We start from the raw sequence: 23,630 nt of genomic DNA on the forward strand, positions 1-23,630 counted from the left end.
ATACGTCCAGGTCAGGTTCATCCAGCCCCCTGACCCTGGGAAAACCGCTCACCCTCCCTGCACCTCAGTTTCTTTATAACAACACTTGGTTGCCTCCCTGGAGGCTGCAGGGTCAACATAATAATAGTTATGAAGGTACTTGGTTAGTGGCGAGGACTTGTTGATACTATGAATCATAGTAGAATAATTTAAAAATACAACAATCATAAGAAGTTTCTCGTAATTTGATCGTGGCGTAGCACTGGTCAGAGTCATTTTTACATGAGTTTCCTTACCCTAAGAAGCACAGTATGGAACTTGTAGGAAACATGAAATAAATTCTGGTTGACACTATTAGAGAGGCCTGGACTGGACTGAAACTTGTTGGATGGCAAGTTCATAACCTAGGAATGCAAAATACCATAAACCCGGTGGCTTCAACAGGCATTTACTTCTCTCGGATCTAGAGGCTGAGTCCAAAATCAGGGTGTGGGCCGGCTCCAGCGTGGTGAGGGCCTGCGGCTTGACGTGCAGGTGGTGCCTTCTGACTGTGTGCTCACGTGGAGTGGGAGTGGGGATCTCTCTCTCTTCCTCATCTCATAAGGCCACAGTCTACTGGATCAGGGTCCACCCTTAAGACTTCATGTAACCTTCCTTGGCCCCTAAAGACCCTATTTCCAAATACAGTGTCATTGGGGGTGATGTTCTAGAACCCAGTGGAGGTCCACTCGCCCCGCAGCGTAACACCAGACGTCCACCCGGAGGTTCCAGTGGGAGAAAGGTGTTTATCCGCAGGCACCAAGCAGGGGGCGCCCCAGCAGGGCGCACCTAAGTCCTGACCTCCCCCGTGGCTGGCAGGTCAGGGTTTTTAAAGGCAGGGGCACGTTTCAGGAAAGCAGAAGTTGAGGCAAAATTGGAAATCAATACTCGGAGGTTACACATTGGTTTTGGCCTCAAAAGGCGGATGTCTTGAAGTGGAAGCTTACAGGTCCCAGGTGGATTCAAAGATTTTCTGATTTGCAATTGGTGAAGGAAGAGAAGTTTTGCTTAAAAATTAGGGATCAATAGAAAAGGATATGAGCTGTGTCTCGTGGGTGCGACTCCCTCCAGGCCCCTCAGGAATAAATTTAGAACAAAGAACGGTCGGCAGAGTGCAGTGCTCAGCTCCCCCGCATCTGAGGCCTGTGTGTCCTCAGATCGTATCCAGTGTGGAAATCCAGGTTTCTGAAAAACAATTCAGGGACGTGCGTAAAGAATGTTACCTTCGCCTGTAATCCCAGCACTTTGGGAGGCCGAGCCGGGTGGATCACCTGAGGTCAGGAGTTCGAGACCATCCTGACCAACATGGTGAACCCTGTCTCTACTAAAAATACAAAAATTAGCCAGGCGTGGTGTCTATAATCCCAGCTACTTGGGAGGCTGAGGCAGGAGAATCACTTGAATCCAGGAGGCGGAGGTTGCAATGAGCTGAGATAGCACCACTGCACTCCAGCCTGGGTGACAGAGTGAGTCGCCCTCTCAAAAAAAAAAAAAAAAAAAAAAAGAGATGTTACCTTTAGTTTCTATGGGGGAACCAAACATGCCGTGATCCTAGCTCCCTCGCCTGTTGTTTTATGATACCATTAATTTCTTGTCTACCAAGCTGCCCATTCACTTCCCTCGGTCAGTCGGGAGTCTGGAATTCCCTTGAAGAAACTCAGGATTTTCTTTATTTCCATGTTCGGGGTGAGAGGGAGGCCCACAGGCCCCTAAGAGGGGCCCTCCATTTCACTTAGGGCTTCAATATGTGAATTGGAAGGGACATAATGCTGTCCGTGGCACCTTCCAAACACGACACGGACATGTGCAGCGGATTCACCAGAGGCCCTGTGGGCAGGGACTCAGGCAGCAGGGACGGCAGGCGGGGACCCGGGCAGCAGGGACGGCAGGCGGGGACCCGGGCAGCAGGGACGGCAGGCGGGGACCCGGGCAGCAGGGACGGCAGGCGGGGACCCGGGCAGCAGGGACGGCAGGCGGGGACCCGGGCAGCAGGGACGGCAGGCGGGGACCCGGGCAGCAGGGACGGCAGGCAGGTGCCTCCGTTACTTGGCCTGGTGTTTTCAAAAAGTCAGCCTGGCTTCCATGGTGGCTGCAACTGCCCAGCCCCGTTTCTCCCGTCTCTTCCTTACCCTGAAATCCCTGCGCTCCTTCTGGTGGGGGCTTCCCTGGCAACCACGCTAACCACAGCGTAGTCCACATTCCTTGCTCAGCAGATGTCTGCTTCTATCTCTGGACAAGTGTCTCAAGAGCGAAGGCTGCCTCTTAATTGTATTCTTCTCTTTCTGAAAGCTGGTCAGGGGCTTACGTAGCCCGGACGCCCCTCTGCCATCCCTGAGCAACTGGGAGAGGAAACGCACCCAGGAAACAAAGCCTTCTTTCCCTCTCAGGGCCGCTCTGTTATTTGGGAGCATTTATCAGGAACTTACAAATTGAGACTCATTTTCTGAAAGCAGCTGAGTTGATGCCTGTCCAAATTATACAATTTTAAAGCCTTGCGATTCTGTGAAAACATGAAAGTTACGCAAACCAAGTGAACAAACTCACTAGGTGAGGTTCTGTAGAAACTGCTTCAACAAATACATAAGAGTTGCTTGTCATTAGCACATCAGTTGCCTGGGAAGGCGTCCCTAAAGCACTGCAAACTCCTTTTCTCTCAGATGGGCCAGAAGCCCGTCCTGCAGCCAGGCCGAGACTCCGCAGCTGCTGAATGGAGCCTCGGCACAGAGCCGGCCCGAATGTGCCGTCCACCTCCCGCTGGGTGCTCAGCGAGTGGGATGATCCCCACTAAGGGACAGATTTGGTTATCAGGGTCAAGACCCTGGTCCACTCAGCAAATCCACCCAGGGTCCCACTGCTCGTTGGACTCCCTTCAGGATCTGGGAACCTGCAGCCACGGTGGACAACTGCAGCCACGGTGGACAACTGCAGCCACGGTGGACAACTGCAGCCACGGTGGACAACACCCCAAGGTCTACCTTGCAGAGGCTTCTCTCGTGGACAGAGACAGGCCATCGGCAGGGACCCCACAGCCAGGAGGAAAGCGAGGTTTCTACTAGGAAGGGGACCAGTCTGGCTGCTGAAAACCATCTCCAGAGTTGCCTGGGTGTCGGGAGGGGAGGCCGCCGTCGGGTGTGCACCTGCACGGTGGTCTGTCAGGAGGGGATGCCCATCGGGTGTGCACCTGCACGGTGGTCTGTCAGGAGGGGATGCCACCTTCAGGTGCACTTCTGCGTGGTGGTCTGGAAAGGCTGGGGAACCTTCCTCCCTCTACATTTCTCTGGCTGTCCCTGGCCCCGTGTGGCCTCAGACAAGCCTTATTCACCTCTCGGCCCTAAAGATGTGAAATTGGCCTCAAGGTGCAGATGGTGGCTGGACACTCCTGGCCTCTCCGCCATGACCCAGGGCTGGGGGTGACACCCTTAAACCCTGAGGGGATACTAAGGGTCAACAGGACACCTGGACCAGAGGAGCTGTGGACAGGCGGCAAAGGGCACCCCTGTGGTGTCTCCTCTGGGTCCTCCCCAGCAGCAGACACAGGCCTGGCCCTTTCCAGCTTGGTTGCCTGTATGGAAACCCAGAGCCTGGCAGCCGTCAGAGCTGTGAGAGCAGCTCCCATTGAGGACAATGCAGTGGGGTAGAGGCTTCGGGAGGATGGGGCCTGACCCCCAGCACAGCGCAGGCCAGTGGGGATTACAGCTGGCAGCAGGGTGGGGTTGGAGGATGGAAAAGGACCAGGAGGAAGTAGCCAGGGTGAGGGGATTCTGGCGGAACCCCCTAACAGGATGCCTGCTGAAGGCAGGCCAGCGGACCAGGACTCCCTCAGAGGGTGGGGGATGGGGAACCCAGTTAGATGTGGAGGGAGGGTGGGGGTTTCTCCCTAAAATGACTTTGCAGGGTTGTTGCCAAAACTGTGCTCCTGAGGACGTGTCCAGGGACAGGGCTCCATCAGTCCTCGGGGAGCAGGTACCTCCGCTGTCCAGTGTCTGGACCGGGACAGAGTCCTTGTCACCCGACAGCAAGTGCCCAGCGCCTGCGCTCCAACTCTGGAGGCCAGGCCTTGGTGAGGAGAAAATGTACACCTTCACTTTTACTGAATGCTACCGAAATGTTCTATTTCCTTTCATTATGAATGTAAGCAACAGACCACCCTAAATCCTATGACTTTCCACCAGTAGACAGCACAGATGTCTCAAAACACAATGAAACTCAGCGTGACTGTAGCCATCAGTCGGTCTGCATTTGACAAAGAAGCACCAATGTTATTGCATCAACAATTCGCTTTCTGAAGAATTTCATAGCTGTGCTTCCGAATAATTGACTTTACCCGCTATTCAATGAACAGTACCAAACATCTCATTCTGAGAACTAACCACAGGCTTCCCCAGATGCCAAAGGTCAAAGGGTGCCCTGCCTTAAAGGAAGATGAATTTACAAGGAAAAACATTACCCCATAACAACTACCTAAAAAGAAACAAACAAGCAATAGAATACACAACACACAGCTGGGCTCGTTGCAATGCACAGGTCGAAATTTTAAGTAGACATGCCAAATATTTATAAGATGATCAAGGAAAGGTATTATAAAATAAAGACCATTAATCCACACCCTTGCCGTGGCCACAGGGGTGGGCCAGGGTCCACGGGCGGCGAGAGCACTGGAGACCACAAGTGCAGCTCACTCCACAGCTGTCCACACTCGTCCACCTGAGCTCTGTCCTGAGCGCGACGAGGCAGGTGCAGCTCACTCCACAGCTGTCCACACTCGTCCACCTGAGCTCTGTCCTGAGCGCGACGAGGCAGGTGCAGCTCACTCCACAGCTGTCCACACTCGTCCACCTGAGCTCTGTCCTGAGCGCGACGAGGCAGGTGCAGCTCACTCCACAGCTGTCCACACTCGTCCACCTGAGCTCTGTCCTGAGCACGACGAGGCAGGGACACAGAGCCAGGCTGCCCGGGAGCTATGGCCCAGCTGAGGACGGGCCCCAGCCCACACTCCTGGCCAGGTTCTCCGGACCACGTCCACACATACGGTCACGCTGGGAATGGCTGAGGCATGATGTCCAGGACCCAGGCCTGGCCACAGATGGCTCGGGCAGGAACCCGTGTCTGCCTCCTCGGCTGCTGGTCTTGGGCAAGCTGCTCCGCCTCTCAGAGCTGCTGTCTGCGTCCCGTGAACGGGGAGGAGGGGCCCTGACTTGAAGGGACACATGAGCATGAAGTGCAGTGATGCTGCTGAGGGCCAGCAGAAGAGCTGCCACCCGTGGGTGCTGCGCTGAGAGCTGGGCCACTGTCGGAAAGGGCCGGGCCCCGGCACAGGAGTGCACCTTCTGGAAGGTGGAGCCAAACCACATCACACCCAGAGAAAATGGGAGGAAGCAGGGCTGCCACAGAGTGTGGTTTCTCCTTGGAGGGGGCACCAAGCTATCATGAAGAGCCATGACGGAGCCTGTGCCTAGGGCACAGTGGGTGGGAGCAGCCAGAAGGCCTCCTCTACCCCTTGCCAGGAGCAGTCCTGTGGGGAACCCCACAGGGACCCTGCTGGACCCGGGGAGAGGGCTCCTCTCAGCTGAGCAGGTGCTGAGCCCCTCAGTAGGATGAGGCCCTGTGCGGGTGGTTTGGGTCAAGGTTGGATTTTGGGCCGTGGTCACTCAGCAACCCTGGAAGGTGGGGTGGGACTGGCAGCAGCCGGGTGGGGCGGGGCGTTTAGAGTCATCCTTCCTGCGGAATAACAGGCTGGAGCCATCCCTGCAGGCTGGGGTGGGTGGGGGGTGTGGATTCAAGGGAGGTCGGCTCCCCCACTCCCCAGGAGCTGGACACAGAGGGAGTGGCCAAGCCCAAGAGGAGCATAGGGCACTGTGAAAGGAAGCGTCCCCTCCTCCATTCCCTGACCCCAGAGCGAGGCAGGTGCCCAAGGGGCCTCCAGCATCACCTGGTGCCTGGCTGGCAGGGACTCTGACCCGTGATTCCAGGACAACACTAAATAATGACTTCTTTCTACACTGGCCTCATCAGGCAGTGAGGAGAGCCTCCAGCCCTGTAAAGCACGTGTTGAACTGTGGTTGCTTACGGCACTCGCCATGCACTATGCCCAGGAATGGGCTTGGGGAAGGGGCAGGGAGATTAGCAGGAGGCGGTACCACAAGTCAAGCACAAGGCTAGAGGCCACGACAAGCCCAGGGCTGGCCCACGAGAAAGGTGGCTGCTTGGAGCAGGTGGCAGAAGGGCGGGATCTGGGAGGGTCCCAGGAAGGTCGCAGGCGATGTCACTGAGCTGGAGACGGGAGACCCGCAGATGACCAAGCCCTGGAATGTCACAGGAAAGAACCAGGCCAAGCCCCAGGAGTCGGGGGGTTTAGACTGGGGTGTTTACTCCAAAATCAGGCTCACCTTTGAACTTTTGAGAAAGCCTCTTGAGATAACCAGAAGGAACCAGGCACAGAGGTTGGTCGGGCCCCTGCGCAGACAAGGACTTCCTGCACATCCAAGACAAACACAAAGACCGCATCTGATAACCTAAAATTACATTTCTATATGTCAGAGCCGCACAGCTAAAATCACACAGCAAAGGAAAGGCAGGAAATGTTTGCAGCAATTATGACACCACTAACTTCTTCTTATATAAGCAGCTGAAATTGATAAGAAAAATCGTAAGCCACATGCTGAAAAGTGAGCAACATACATGAAAAGGCACTCCACAAAATAGAAACCACGAACGCCAAACAAACACGCAGAGATAAATCATTCACCCTCCCAAGTAAGGAAGGAAATTAAAATCACGGCGCCAGGGAGACACCCTCCCGCCTATCCAGCGTGCTCGGATCCGCACGGGGGCTCGGCACTGGAGCAGTGGCGTCAGCGCCACCTCAGAGAAGCACCTCACACGCACGGCATCTGTGCCAGAAGGGCTGGCCCAGCAACTCCCTCCAAGGCTCTACGGATGGAGACGCTCTCAGATGCAAACAAAGCCTTTGAGCAAATCTGCCGACGGAGTGACTTCCGACAGCCAGCGTGCAGGAGTGACTCAGCCCCGCCAGAGGCTCTGTGGAGAAGCGTGCACGGCAAGGCCCCTGCCAACTCTGCCCGGAGTCAAAGATCATTCAGGGTGAGCCACTGGGGTGAGACACAAAACTGGGTGGCTGTCTGCACACCCACGTTCACAGTAACACCACCCACACAGCCAAGAGCCAGAGGTAACCTACCTCCCCTCCAGACCAGCCCAGGCCTCCCCTTTGCTGGAGCCTCCCAGAACCCCCGGCCTAGGGAGCCTCCTCTCCCTCTCCCAGAAATTGCAGGGCTGCAGAATATAATCTCTGCCATCCCACACAGGGGAAAGGAGGAGGACCTGGGGGCAGGACCTCAAGGGTTCCAGGGTCAGTGTCACCCCTGCCAGCAGGAAGGCCCTGAATCTCAGATCTCCCGACTATACCATGGGCCCACTCCACAAGCAAAGGACAAAGCCAGAATCCAGGCACAGGTGCACCACTGGCACACAGAGCACAGTGCTCGAAGGTGGTCCTTGCCCTCCCCCTCTCCTCACATGCCTTCACTAACATGGCCTCGATGCTCACACACGCTGGGGGTCACCTAGAGAGGGACCTTCCTTTTGCTGTGGTCACCGTGATGCTGTGGTCACCATGGGATGCTGTGGTCACCGTGAGATCCTATGGTCACTGTGATGCTGTGGTCACCGTGAGATGCTGTGGTCACCTTGAGAAGCCGTGGTCACCGTGGGATGCCGTGGTCACCGTGGGATGCCGTGATCATCGTGGGATGCTGTGGTCGCTGTGGGATGCTGTGGTCACCATGGGTTGCTGTGGTCACTGGGAGATGCTGTGGTTGCCATGGGATGCTGTGGTCGCCGTGAGATTCTTTGGTTGCCATGAGACGCTGTGGTCTCCGTGAGATGCTGTGGTCTCTGTGAGAAGCTGTGGTCACTGTGAGAAGCTGTGGTCACCATGAGATGCCGTGGTCACCGTGAGAAGCCATGGTCACTATGTGATGCTGTGGTCATTGTGAGAAGCTATGGTCACTGTGATGCTGTGGTCACCGTGAGATGCCTTGGTCACTGTGTGATACTGTGGTCACCATGAGATGCTGTGGTCACCATGAGAGGCTGTGGTCACCGTGAGATGCTGTGGTCACCATGTGATGCTGTTGTCACCGTGAGATGCTGTGGTCACCATGTGATGCTGTGGTCACCATGAGATGCTGTGGTCACCGTGAGATGCTGTGGTCACCGTGAGATGCTGTGGTCACCGTGAGATGCTGTGGTCACTGTGAGATACTGTGGTCATTGTGAGATGCTGTGGTCACCGTGAGATGCTGTGGTCACGGTGAGATGCTGTGGTCACCGTGGGATGCTGTGGTCACCGTGGGATGCTGTGGTCATTGTGAGATGCTGTGGTCACCGTGAGATGCTGTGGTCACTGTGAGATGCTGTGGTCACCGTGAGATGCTGTGGTCACCGTGGGATGCTATGGTCACTGTGAGATGCTGTGGTCACCGTGGGATGCTGTGGTCACCGTGAGATGCTGTGGTCACTGTGAGATGCTGTGGTCACCGTGAGATGCTGTGGTCACCGTGGGATGCTGTGGTCACCGTGAGATGCTGTGGTCACCGTGGGATGCTATGGTCACTGTGAGATGCTGTGGTCACCGTGGGATGCTGTGGTCACCGTGAGATGCTGTGGTCACCGTGGGATGCTGTGGTCACCGTGGGATGCTGTGGTCACTGTGAGATGCTGTGGTCACCGTGGGATGCTGTGGTCACCGTGGGATGCTGTGGTCACCGTGGGATGCTATGGTCACTGTGAGATGCTGCAGTCAGTGTGTGATGCTGTGGTCACCGTGAGATGCTGTGGTCACCGTGGGATGCTGTGGTCACCGTGGGATGCTATGGCCACTGTGAGATGCTGCAGTCAGTGTGTGATGCTGTGGTCACCGTGGGATGCTATGGTCACTGTGAGATGCTGCAGTCAGTGTGTGATGCTGTGGTCACCGTGAGATGCTGTGGTCACCGTGGGATGCTGTGGTCACCGTGGGATGCTGTGGTCACCGTGGGATGCTATGGCCACTGTGAGATGCTGCAGTCAGTGTGTGATGCTGTGGTCACCGTGGGATGCTATGGTCACTGTGAGATGCTGCAGTCAGTGTGAGATGCTGTGGTCACCGTGGGATGCTGTGGTCACCGTGGGATGCTGTGGTCACCGTGGGATGCTGTGGTCACCGTGGGATGCTATGGCCACTGTGAGATGCTGCAGTCAGTGTGTGATGCCATCACTGATCCTGCAGTCTGCCAAGACAGGCACTTTCTTATCCTCCTTTTACACCTGGGAAAACTGAAGCCCAGAGACGTCAAGCATGGTGCACTCCTTCCCACAGAAAGTGATGGGTCTAGAATAGCACCCGCCCCACTGGTCCACTGCCTGGGCTCACCACTCCCTCCCGGGTTGACTGGTGGGGCCTCCACAGAGACTCTCCCCAGCAGGAGTGAGAGAAGCCTCAGCGCCTGTGGGTGCGCACCAGGCCCTGCCTCTTCATTTCCCCTTCCCTGTCCCTGGCTTTGGTTGTGCAGTGACCTCACCCTCTGCACAGGCCCTTTCCACCAGCAGGAAGACAGACAGCACCGGACTAGCCCTGGCTCGGAAACTCCCACACAGAGCAGAGGCTTCTATCCCCGTGTCCAAATCTCACTCCCAAGAAAGGGCTCTGATTGGCTCTAACAGGAGCACCTGCCACTCTGGGCCCACAGTGTCCCTGGGGTCCCCCTGGGGCCTGGGAAAGTCCAGGCCATGGCATGTGCCCACCCTCCAGGGTAGAAGCACGAGGCCCATGAGCAGCAGAAGGCAGGCGAGAAAGCCACTGGGCAGGGCCCAGGCACTGCATCCACAGCCCAAAGGCTGCATCAACACAAGGGCCCGGCGAGAGGGGAATGCAAGGGGCACAGGGAGGCCTGAAGCGGCAGGGCGGCCCAGGCTGGAGGCAGACGCGCCTGTGGGCTTGGGTGGGGCCTGGAGGAACTGCAGCTTCAGCACAGGCAGACTTGGCTAAAGAGGTCCCAGATGTGCTTGAAGGGGCACCAGCTCATGTAGCCCACCTACGGGACAAGCAGGCCTCAGCGTTCTCCTTCCCTGGAAGCTCAGGAAGCTGAAAGCTGGCCCTCCAATTAACAGCTATCGAGCTGACTGTGCCTGCTCCAGTCCCCCGAAAGATCTCTCCGTGGCAGTAATTGCTGGGACCTGATGTGTCTGAACACTGCACTTGAGGCACAAGGGCCCTGCATAGCTATTAAATTGCCTGCAGGGCCAGGGGTCGGCTTGACAAATGGTAGCACGTGCTTTATCAGCAGCCACACTGGGGTCTGGGCAAGGCGGGGGCTGCAGGGAGGGTGGGAGAGGAGACCGCGTGCAATGATGAGGGGCATTGCAGGGCGCGGGAAGAGCGGCCGCCCCACCTGGAGGCAGCAATCCCAGCTAATTCCGCGGCACTCAGCCCAGACGTGTCCTGTCAACATGTCTCCAGTCACTTTGCCAAACAAATGAAATGTCCCTTCTTGTCCTGGAAAATGAGATTTTCCCTTCACAAATCCAGCCAGGCTGGCTTGGAGCCAAGACGTGTCCCTTAACCCCACATGCAGCACCCAGTCTTGGGGTCCACAGAGACCCAAGCATGAAGCTTTCCTCATCCCCCAGGTGGCGGGAGGGAGAGTTGGAGTAAAAACTTTCACACAAGGACACCACTCCCTGCCCCAGCTGGCTCTGAGTCTGTAGCCTGCCCTTGCAGGTGACCCAGAGGTCACTGGAAGGACTTGAGGCTCAGAGCTGCTCCATGTTCTCAGAAAGGCCAGTGTCTGCAAAGGGATGTCCCCCTGGATAGGAGCCAGCTTCCCAACGCTGCTGCTGACTGTGGCTGCCCAGGAGAGGTAGGTAGGTGAGGCCTGCCAGCCACAGCACTCCCAGCCTCTGTCCCAAACCTCAGACCTTGCAGGGAGACTGGGCCAGCAGGTCACAGGCCCCGGCAGCCGTGGGCTGGAGGGTAAGGTGGGAGACCGGCTCTGGACACAGCTGAGCCTGTGGCGGCCGCCCCTCTGCCTTGGCTCCCTCACCTGCTCAACAAGAGTGTAGCTAAGGTGCTCCAGGAACGTGTGTGCTAAGTTCTCACCAGGTACCTAGCAGCATTAACAATGGATTCCAGAATCCAGATGCTGAGGCCAGAGGAGGAGTGAGGCAGAGAAGGGGTGACTTGGTGAGTGTTTTTACCCTGTCCCTGAGGGCGGCCGGAGAGACAGCTGGGCCAGAGGAGGAATGAGACAGGGAAGGGGCCAGTTGGTCAGGAAGAGAGTTTGCTGTCAGAGAGAGCTGAGCTGGTGGGTGTCCAAGCTCAGGGCTGCAGTTGGCATCCACAGCCTGGCCCCACTCACCCTATGACCCAGACCAATGCCCTCGGTTCCTCTGGGCAACGGGCACAATACAACTCATTCCAGAGCTGCGTGATGGCAAACTCGAGCCTGGCCAGGAAGGGGCTCCACATGCGTGTGTCCTGCCCCTTCTCCACCGTGCACTTTCCGTGGCCTGGAGGAGCCTCTGGGGCAGAGATCGCTGCAGACTCTCCCTCTCCCTGCCCTAAATGCCGAAGGCCACCCCATGCAATGGGCCCAGGCAGTAGAGAGCTCCATGCCCACAGTGAACTGCTCTAGATGATGGCTAGGATTCAGACCCGGACGACGAGGCTGATCAGGAAGACAAAGGTCACACCTTTCAATGGACTGAGGCCCGGCACACAGGAAGTGTGGCACAAATGTTCCCACACCACTGCACGCACACAACCCACGTGTCATCTCAGGCATGCACTTAACGCAGCAGAAATGCCCCATGGAGGTGAGCTCCAGCAGCCGGGAGTTCTATCTGCTTTGTGTAGCCAGATGCCCCACAGCAGGAGCAAAAGCCCAGATGCAGGAGTGAAAGGCGGGACTGCAATGCACACAGCTTTGCAGGCACATAGCACCTCAAACACGCACACAGCTGCGCGTGGACACTCACCCTGGGACAGGCGTGCTCACCAGGGGCTCCCAGCCGGCAGTGTGCTCCTCCTGTTACTGGGCTGCTTCCACCAGTGATGGGCACACAGAGAGAGCTCCAGGGAGAATAACTGTGGGATTTTATGAGGCTTTTCCTTTGTATTAAAAAGCCACTTGTGTGGGATTAAGCCGCACTTTTGCCAGCCTTCACGTTTGCAGGTAATGGAGTTACCCACTCCATCTGTGACCTATGACCGCCCATGGGCACCAGGCCTAAGGTGTCCTTGAGAGAAGCTCCTCCTCTGTGGCCCTGAGCCACTTCCACCAAGCACACGGCACAAAGGACCTACAGCCACCATGGGAGTCTGAGGACGATGCCTGGGCCAGGGAACGGAGGGTGCCCACCTGAGGGCCACGGCCAGGCCGGGACCCTCAAAGTCCGGGAAGGGAGATGGGGAGTTGAATGGTGTCCCCCAAACTCCTGCCCACCAGAGCCTCAGATGGAACCGTATTTGGAAATAGGGTTTTTGCAGATGTGAGGAAGGAAGGCATCCCATGACAAATCATCCTGGATGGGAGAGGCCCTAATTCCAGTCACTGTGACCTTATAAGAAATAGGGAGCCTGCAGACACACAGGGAGGTGACCTCGTGCAGTGGAAGCAGAGATTGGAGTGAAGTGATCATGAGCAAGGAAGGCCTGGGACTACCGTAAACTGGAGGAGTAAGGACAAGACCTCCCCTAGGGCCTTCAGAGGGAGAACGGGCCTGTTGGCACCTTGATTTTGGACAGCGGGCCTCCAGAGCTGTGAGACCATCAATTTCTGTTGTTTTAGGCCATCTGGTTCATGGTACCGTGACAGGAGCCCTAAGTGACTAACACAGGAGGACACCAGTGAAGCAGCCACATTCCAGGAAGCCAGCACAGCCTGGAGCCTCCCCTAGAGCCACCTCCCTGTTATAGCCCCTTTCTCAGCTCAGACCCTGTGCAGCCTCCTTCTCCTCCCCTCCTGCCCATCCATCAGGCTCCCTTCCACTTCCTTGGGGGCTGTTTGGAGGATCCAGCATTTGTGGGAAGGACAGACAAGGCCTGGCTTGCTCAGGCAACATGCAGGGTGGCCAGGTGTGGGGCACCCATCCACACACACCCTCACTGGGCACATCCAGCTCTCAGCAGCCTGCCCCAGACCTTTCCAGTGGCATCTCTTCTCAGCTGTGGTGATAGGTTACCTTCTACCACACCAGACGGCTTCCTGCTGCCTGAACAGGACCAGCTCCCCTCAGTCATAGCTGTTGCTGATCTCCACATCAAGGGATCCTCCATGGGTCACCCTGCCCCGCCATATCCCAGTCTTCATGTGCCCCATCTTCCTGTGGGCCCACAACCCCACCTTCCCAGGGCTCTCACTCTCTTCCAAATTCCTTGCCTTTAGTGTGAGCCAGGGCTGTGACTTGCTTTTTTAAAAAAGGAAATTTAAATGATTTATTTATTTTTGGATAATTGTAGATTCACATGCAACTGTTAAGAGCTAATACAGAGAAATCCCATGTATCCTTTTCCCAGCTCCCCACAATGGTAGCATCTTACACAATTGTACTCCAGTATCACAAGAAGGACATTCACACGGAAATGGTCAAGATACAGAATGTCTCCACCACCCCGAAGACACCACAGAACATCCCTCATCACCGTGAAGACCCCACAGAACATCGCTGTCACCATGAAGACCCCGCAGAACATCCCCATCACCATGAAGACCCCGCAGAACATCCCCATCACCATGAAGACCCCGCAGAACATCCCCATCACTATGAAGACCCCACAGAATATCTCCATCACCACCATGAAGACCCCACAGAGCATCCCCATAACCATGAAGAGCCCACAGAGCATCCCCATCACCGCGAAGACCCCAGAAAACATCCCCATCACCATGAAGACCCCACAGAACATCCCCATAACCATGAAGACCCCAGAAAACATCCCCATCACTATGAAGACCCCACAGAACATCCCCATAACCATGAAGACCCCAGAAAACATCCCCATCACCATGAAGACCCCACAGAACATCCCCATCACCGTGAAGACCCCACAGAACATCCCCATCATCGTGAAGACCCCACAGAGCATCTCCATCACCATGAAGACCCCACAGAGCATCTCCATCACCGTGAAGTCCCCGCAGAGCATCCCCATCATCGTGAAGTCCCCGCAGAGCATCTCCATCACCATGAAGTCCCCGCAGAACATCCCCATCATCGTGAAGACCCCGCAGAACATCCCATCACCGTGAAGACCCCACAGAACATCCCCATCATCGTGAAGACCCCACAGAGCATCCCCATCATCGTGAAGACCCCACAGAGCATCCCCATCATCGTGAAGACCCCACAGAGCATCCCCATCATCGTGAAGAGCCCACAGAGCATCCCCATAACCATGAAGACCCCACAGAGCATCCCCATCAATACAAAGCCCCTAAAGAACTTTCCCACCACCACAAAGATCTCACAGAAACTCTTCATTACTGCAAAGGATCCATGTGTCACCCTTTATAGTCACATTCACTTGTCTTCTGCCCCAGCATCTCTTTAACCACTGGAAACCACTAATCTGTTCTCTCTGTCTCTACAATTTTGTCATTTCAGGAATGTGATATAATGGAATCATGCAGTATGGAATCCTTTGGTACTGGCTTTCTCCACCCAGCATTATCCTCTGGAGACTCACCCAAATTGTGGCATACAGCCATAGCTTGTTTCTTCTAACTACTGAGTAGTCTTCCGTGGTGTGGCAGTTTCTTTGATCATTCACCCACTGAAGGACATCTGGATTTGTTTCCAGTTTTTGGCTCTTACAAATAAAGCTGCTATAAACATTTATGTACAGATTTTTGTGTGAACGTAAGTCCTCATTTCTCTGAGAAAAAAAAGCTAGGAGTATGATTGATGGGTTGTGTGGTAGTTAAATGTTCACTCTTTAAAGAAACTGACAAACCCTTTGCCAAGTGGCTTCACCATTTAAATTCCCACCAGGATTGTATGAGGGATCTTGTCAGTGTGTAGTCTCCCCAGCATTTGGTGTGGTCACTATTTTTTATTTTAACTGTTCTGATAGGTGTGTAGTAACATTGTGGTTTTAATATGCATTTCCATAATGGCTAGTTATGTTGAACATAATTTTATGTGCGTAATTGCCATCTGCATCTTCTTCAGTGAAATGTTTCTTTATGCTTTTTCTATGGATTGCTTGTTCATTTTTACTGTTGAGTTTTGGCAGTTCTTTCTATATTCTAGAGAAAAGTTCTTTGTTAGACAATGTAGTTTGCAAAAATTTTCTCCTATTGAGTAGTTCGACTTTTCATCCTCTCAACAGGATCTTTTGCAAGACAAAGTTTTAAATTTTGATGAAGTTGAGTTTACCAGTATTACCCTTTAATGAAGGAAAATCAAATTTTCCTTTAATCAATCAATCCAATGTCAGTCTAAATAACTCTTTGTCTAGTTCAGGATCAGAAGAATTTTATCCTGTTTTATTTAAACGTTTTGTAGTTTTATGTTTCACATTTAAGCCTGTAATATATGTTGAGTTAATTTTTGTTTTGGGTTGAGGTTTACTTTTTTGTGAGATTCATCTTAGGTTAAGGTTTACTTTTTTGCCTATGGATATTCACTTGCTTCAGAACCACTTTCTAAAAAAATCTATCCTTCCTCCATTGAATTGTTTTTGTACTTTTGTCAAAAATTAGTTGGGCTTATTTTCGTAGGTATATTTCTAAGTTCTCTATTCTGTTGCATTGAGCATTGTGGTCTGTCCTTCTAACAATAAAACACAGTCTTGATTACTGTAGCTGTACAATAAGTCTTAAAATTGGATAGACTGAGTCTTCCCACTTTGTTCTTTATCAAAATTGTTTTAGCTATGCTAATTCCTTTGCCTTTCCACATAAACTTTAGAATAATCTTGTCTATTTTTTTTTTTTAAATACTTGCTGAGGTTCTAATATAAGTTGTGTTAAACCTGTATACCAATTGAGGGAGTTGACATTTTTGCTATGCAGAGTCTTCCAATCCACGAACATGGTATGCCTCTCTGGTTATTTATAATTTCTTTCATCAGATTGTATTGTTTTCATCTACAAATTTGGTTATGCTTCATTATATTTACACCTAAGTATTTTATTTTTAAGTTATTGTACGTGACATTATATTTTTAATGTAGGGTTCTAAACATTCATGGCTAATATACAGAAATTCAACTGATTTTTGTATAACCTTATATCTTGAAGCTTTCTGAATTCATTTGTTCTAGGAATTTTTTGTAAGTTTCTTTGGCTTTTCATGTCTTCTGCAAATAGGGTCAGTTTTATTTATTTCTTTCCAGTTTGTATGACTTTTATCACCTTTCCTTGCTCCAGTGCACTAACTGGAACTTCCAGCACTGTGTTGACTGAAAGTAATAGGAACAGACATCCTTACCTTGTTACCAATCCTATCTTAGGGGAAAGCATTCCATATTTACCATTAAGTTAATGTTAGCTGAAGCTTTTAATTGGTGTTTCTTCTAAAGTTGAAGAAGTCCTCCTCTATTCTTATTTTTCTGAATTTTTATCATGAATGGATATTGAATTTTGTCAAACTCCCTTTGTCATGGTTTATAATTATTTTTTAGATATTGCTCAATTCTGTTTGCTAATGTTTTGTTAAGGGATTTTGGATCTATATTTATAAGAAATACTGGCCTGTATTTTTCTCTTTTTCTACTATATTTGTGGATGTCATAAAAATAGCATTAAAACATGAATTGGTATGTGTTCTCTACTATTTTGTGGAAGAGATTGTGTAGTATTGGCATTAATTCTACTTTAAACATTTGGTGAAATTCTTTAGTGAAACTATCTTGGACTACATATGTCCTTTGGGGGGAGATTTTCAATTATGAATTTAATTCCCTTAATATTTACAGGGTTATTTAAGTTATTTATTTTTTATACAGTGACTTGCGATAGTTTGCGTTTGTGAAGGAATTGATCCATTTCATGTAAGTTGTTAAATTTGTGTATGTAGAGTTGTTTTTAGTGTTTTGATGTCTGCAAGATCTGTTGGGTATCTGTTGGGTATCTTGTTGGGTATCTTGCTTCTGATATTGGTAACTTATACCTTCTCTTTTCTCTTTGTCATTCTTGTTAGATTTTTGTCATTTTTATTGACCTTTTCAAAGAAATAGATCATTATTTTATTTGTTTATTTTATCTATGTTTTTCATTTTCAATGTAATGGACTTTGACTCTTGTCTTTGCTCTTTCCTTCTTTCTTCCTTTGGGTTTATTTTGCTCTTAATTTCTTTAGGTTTCTGAACTAGAAGCTTAGATTATTTATTTGAAACTTTTAACCTCTTCTAATGTATGAACTTAGTGCTATATATATATATATATATATATATATATATATATATACACACACACACACATATATATATATATTCCTCTCAGTACCACTTTATCTGTATCCCATGAATTTTGAAGTGTTATATTTTTATTTTGATTTAGTTCAATGTGTGTTTTTAATTTGCCTTGAGACTCTGTCTTTCTCTGTCCTCCTCTTTGCCCAAATAGATTATTTAGAAGTGTACTTTTTAGTTTTCTGGAGTTTGGAGATTTTCTCATTATATTCCTGTTACTGATTTCTAGTTCAATTCCATTGTAGTTAGAGAACACACTCTGCTTGATTTTGATTCTTTTAAATTTGTTGAGGTTTGTTATACGGCTCAGGATATGGTCTACCTAAATACATGTTTACGGGCACTTGGAAAGAAGATGCTTTTTTGCTGTTGGTTAGTGAAGTGTTTTGTAAAGGTTGATTAGATCCTGCTGGTTGATGATGTTGGTGAGTTCTACCTTCCTGCTGATTTTATGTCTAGTTGTTCTATCTAACTGTTGAGGGAGAGGTGTTGAAGTTCCCAACTATAATTATGGATTTGTCCATTTCTCCTTTCAGCTCTATCAGTTTTTGCTTCACACAGTTTGCAGCTTTGTTGTTTGGTACATACACATTTAGGATTGCTATACCTTCTTGGTGGATTGACTGTTTTATCATAATGTGATGTTCCTCTCTTTACTTGGCAAATTTGTTGGCTCTGAAGTCTACTGTATCTGTTATTAATATAGCCAATCAATTTATTTTTATCAAGGTTTACATGGGATATTACTTTTCATACTTTTTTATTTTCAACCGATGTATATTATTATATTTAAAGTGAGGTTTTTGTTGTTGTTGTTGACACCTAAAGGTCAGGCCTTCTGTTGCTGCTGGAAAAGGATGAGAATTCTAGCATCTCCCATGGTCTCCCTTCCACCACAATGGGTGATGGTGAGCACCTGACGCTCCACGAGGCCTCCTCAGATCCCACTCTAGCAGTGAAAGCAAGGGGCACGCCTCCCTCCTGGCATGATGTTTGTTATTGCCATGTGGGGATGGAAGCCCAGGCTTTCCGTGTGGTCTCCACTGATAGTGCTGGAGGCCTCATTACTGGCTAGTAGGAGTCAGTCTCATTTCTTCAACACAACCCTGATGAGGGTATTGGATGCCTCACTACAGCCTCCCATGGGTAGAAATCTAGGTTCCCCACTCACCCTTTGCTGATGAGGTTAAGCGTGGGGCCAGTTTTTCTTTGGCATTTGGCTGAAGTAGAACTATTATTATTTACACATTTTCTGTCTTGTGAACTGCCTTTTTCCTGGTCATTTGGCTAAAGAGAAAAAACTTTTGTTGAGCCTCATCTGTGCTTGTTGGTCACTGCAGTTTTCCGGCTTATGCAACTCCAAGTCTGGGACATATGAGGCCAAATGGAAACCCTAGAAACACACCGCTGCATTCTTCCTCAGGTCCTGAGGTCCCTGGGTGTTCCACCTTCTTCCCTCTACCTTTCGGAGCATTGTGATGCTTGCTTTATATATAATGTTCAGGTTGTTACCTGTACTTAATGGGAGAAATAGGGAAAAGTACATCAGCTCCATCTTCTCTGAAGCAGAAGTCCACTTGCTTTTGACAATAGAATAGAACAAAGGTGATGCTGTCACTCCCATGATTATATTCTGTTAGATTAGACTCCATCATGCTAGCAGACTCTCTCTGGAGACTTTACTTGATGGCTTGATAAAGGCAGCAGCCATGCTAGGGACTTCACATGTTAAGAAGCTGTGGGTGACCTCTAGTTAATGGTCAGTGAGAAGTTGCAGTCATTGGTCCTGTAACCACAAAGAAATAAATTTTACCAACAACCTGAGTACATTTGCAAGTGGATTCTTCCCAGTTGAGCCTCCAGATGAGAACACAGTCCCAGAAGATACCTTGATTGTAGCCTTGTGAGACCCTGAGCAGAGGATCCAGCTCCCCTGTGCCTGGACTCTGATCTACAGTGCAGTGGACTGTGTCCCCATAAAATTTATATGTTGAAATCCTAACCTCCATTGTAATGGTATTTGGAGGTAGCACCTTCAGAAGGTCATTAGGTCATGAGGGTGGAACTCATGTGAATGGGATTAGTGGCCATTTAAGGAGAGGCCCCAGAGAGCTAGTTCACTCTTTCTCTGCCACGTGAAGATTCAAGGAGAAGTGAGCCAGCAGCAACTGGAAGAGGCCCCCGCCAGAGTCCAACCAGGCTGCCTCCCTGATCCCAGACTCCCAGCCTCCAGAAGTATGGGGAAGGAACTTCTGTTGTTTATGAGCCACCAAGAGTGCAGTATTTTATGATAGCAGCCCGAGGTGACAAGACACAGTAACTATGACTTAATAAATGAGTGTGGTTTTAACACGCCAGTTTCATGAAGATGTGCTGTGCAGCAATGGCCAGTCAATATTCTTCCCATTCCCAAAGTCCCGACTTGGCCCTATTTCCACAGCCCCTGCTGGTTAGGGATTCCCTTCCTGGCTCCACTGTGCACTTGCTGTCACCTGGCCCCTCTCACCAGCTCCAACCAGGCTCCCACTAGAGTGGCCTCCCTGGGTGAACCTGAAGTTTGCCTAGGGCAGGGATTGGAGTTCCACCACCCCAGCATCCTGGGAAGGATTTCCCTGCCAGGGGAAAAAGTAAATTCAGTCCACACTGTGTTCAGAGTTGGGAGCCAGCCTGTGCATGCAGAGAAGACTGTGGTACCAGCAAACGACTGTACACACCCACCTCTGATGCCACCGTGGCCAGTGCTGAAGAACAGGGGTGGACAGACAGGGGCCAGCTCTGAATGCTGACCAATGGACATCATACTGAGGGATGGCGGGAAGGGGCCTGGCATGAGCAGAGGCAGAGAGGCACGGCCAGGGAGGCTACGTTGGGAGGGGCAGGCTCACAGAGGACCCCGTTGTCCACCCTCGCTGGGCTCCAGCAGGGCACTGTTCTCCCTGGGTGGCACCACCAGCCACCCCCCCACCTCCCTCCTGGCATGATGTTCAGGTAGCAACCCACTGGTTCTACTCCACGGCTGGTGCCAAGCCACACTGGAGCCTCCAACAGCCCCAGCTGACTCACCTCCTCTATATCTCTCAGATGGGCACCTTCTGCTGCCCCCACTGTCCCCACCCTCATCTCCTCCCAGCCCCTGAAACAGCCCCCAGCTCTGTTTGCATCCACTCAGCCAGAGGTGCCTCAAAAGACAGACTAATCACATCCCTGTCTCCTTCCTAAAACCTTCCATGACTGCCCTGCCCTTCAGAGTGAAGTCTGTGCTCTTGGTTCACCACAGGCTCTTTGAGGCCTGGTCCCAGATAGCTTCCCACCCTCCCAGGTCCTCTGCTCACCATATTCCTCCTCCCTGGACCATGGGGTGTTCTCTGAGCCCAAAGAGCTCCCTTCCCATTCAGATCAACCTTCAGCTGACCTCACCTCCTCCCTGCACCCACTCGCCCTGCTCAGGCTCCAGCCTCAGGCTTTCCTGCCACCCCTCCCCAGCCTAGGTCCTCTTCTGTACAGCATTTGTCACCTGGCCCTGCACCTTCCTGATTACCTGTGTACCTGCCTCCTCCTCCCCAGCTAGAATTCTGGAGCTTCTAGCAGGAGAGGCTCAGGAAGTGGCACACACACGTGTGTGTGTGTGTGTGTGTGTGTGAGAGAGAGAGAGAGAGAAAGAGTCAGTGGACAAGAGATGGGAGTGGGAGTGCAGGGAGGAGGTGTGGTGTTCATGTCTAATGAGCAGTTTCCGTTTGGGAAGATGACATGGTCTTGTGGAATGGATGGTGATGATGGCTGCACACCACGTGAATGATCTTAATGTCACTCAACTGTGCACTTAAATATGGCTAGATGGTAAATTGCACATTACTGTGTGTATTTTACCACAGTAATTTTTTAAATTATAATGAAATAAAAGCATAAAAAGAAAAAGACTGGCCGGCACGGTGGCTCACGCCTGTAATCCCAGCACTTTGGGAGGCTGAGGTGGGTGGATCACGAGGTCAGGGGATCGAGACCATCCTGGCTAACACAGTGAAACCCTGTCTCTACTAAAGAATACAAAAAATTAGCCAGGCGTAGTGGTGAGCGCCTATAGTCCCAGCTACTCAGGAGGCTGAGGCAGAAGAATGGCGTGAATCCAGGAGGCAGAGGTTGCAGTGAGCCGAGATTGTGCCACTGCACTCCAGCCTGGGCAACAGAGCAAGACTCCATCTCAAAAAAAAAAAAGAAAAATACTTTAAAAGGTGTATACCATTATGCTCATTAAATCTGCTTATAGAAATCTATCCTGAAAAAATCATTTTTTAGGGTGATGTACAGATATGCCCAAAGAAACAATGTTTACACTAGAGAAGACAGAAAGGATCTGCTTATTCAACAGAGGAAGTGGCTAAGTAAATTATAACTCACATATTCTGGAGTATTTCTAACTCTTTAGAGTGACGCTTATGAAAATAGTGTGAACATCAACATTTTCTTACAATAATCACTGAGAAAGATAGGAACAAAATTGTAAATATATCCACAATTTTAAAAATATCTATGCTTGGGAAATAAAATAGTCGTTAAAACATCTGAATTTAACAGCTTGTATTTGGAATATTTTATTTTTATTTTTTATATTCTTTAATTTGAGTTTTTTAATACTTAGATAATAAAAATTAATATTATTTTTAAGGACAATTTAAAAACCAATTTCAAAGGTAGTAAAAACAAGAAAGAGGACAAGGAGGAGGAGAGAAAGGAGGAGGTGAGGAAGGGGAAGATGGAAGAGGGGGAGGGGGAATAGGGGGAGGAGGAAGAAGGCGAAGCAGTCGTCGCCCCTGGAGCAGGCGCTGTATTGAGTTTTCAGGGAGAACAGTGCCCTTGGAGGGGCGTGGCCTCAAGGAGCCATCATGGGGCAGGAATCCAGGATGCTCTTGCATTTTGCCCAGTTCTGGACTGGGCCTAAGAAACCATGTGGAAGAAGCTGGAATCCCTGACTCCAGAATGTGATTGAGGGAAAGGCGTTCCCAGATCTGATGATGCCAACCACGTTGCTGCAGCCTGCGTTGTGCCAGACACCATTGGCAGAGCTTGCCAAGAACCATGTCCTTGACTCTCAGGTTCCCTCTTTGGGGGAGACATCACTGTGGTCCACACCCTGCAGGAGTCACAGTGGAACTATCATCCAAGATCAGACAGCTGGAAGGTGGTACGTCAGAAACTCAAAGTGTGGGCGCATGACCCAGGAGGCTGGCTTCACCTGAGTGTGCACTGGAGCAATCCTGGAAGACTTCCTGCAGGCGGCCTTCCTTTCCTGCCTCCCACCACAATGCCTCACTCTGCAGGCATACTGGGCTGCCATGGTGTTACACCCCAGGCCTCTGCACTCGCTCTTACCCTGCTCCATCTGACAGCGGCCTCTTCCTGCTCAGATTCAACTCCCCCAGCTCAACCCCTTCCTGGGAGGGTCACCAGTACATCTGTGCCCAGGCCACACAGGATGCAAGTGCTGAGTCCAGAGTTTGATCCAGTCTGTTCAGCACCAGAGTTTTTCACCTAAATCAAAGGGTGGATGCTTGGCACAGGGGCCCTCCCCAGCCTCTGCGCATTACTGAGGGCCCAAGACATCTTTGCTGACTGTGTCTACAAAGGACCTCAGAATCCTTCTCAACATGGCTCTGGCAGCTCCACCAACCTAGCACCATTGCCATGGAGTGTAGAGGTACCTGCTCTCCCAGCTGCCTCCACTCAGGGCGGCTGTCTCCCACCCTGTCCCAGCCTTGCCTCTCAGTGCCACCAGCAAACCTATACAAATGGCATTGTTGGCCTTTCTGAAAGAGCCTGCCCTGCCTCCACACGTGCAGTGACTCCTCAGGGTGCAAGTCCTTCCTCTCTGAGTCCAGGCAAGTGCAAGCACCGTGGCAACCCTTCCTGGGCATCAGAGCCAGTGAGGAGCGGAGGCAGTGGAGCCCGTCCGCCGGTACACACCAAACTGCAGGGTGTGGGGTAGAGGCCGGGCGGCAGGAGGGATGATGGCTGGGAAACAGGAAGGGGCTTTTATTAGCTTCAGTGAAATTCTGCTGAATGCCTCCCTCTGTGCGTTTGGGCTGGAGCGGGAGACATCCCTGAGCCAGGGCCTCCAAGGTCTGACGTGCACAGGTGTCTT

Source organism: Macaca mulatta, chromosome 8, assembly GCF_049350105.2.
Source record: "Macaca mulatta isolate MMU2019108-1 chromosome 8, T2T-MMU8v2.0, whole genome shotgun sequence".
Lineage (NCBI taxonomy): Eukaryota > Metazoa > Chordata > Mammalia > Primates > Cercopithecidae > Macaca > Macaca mulatta.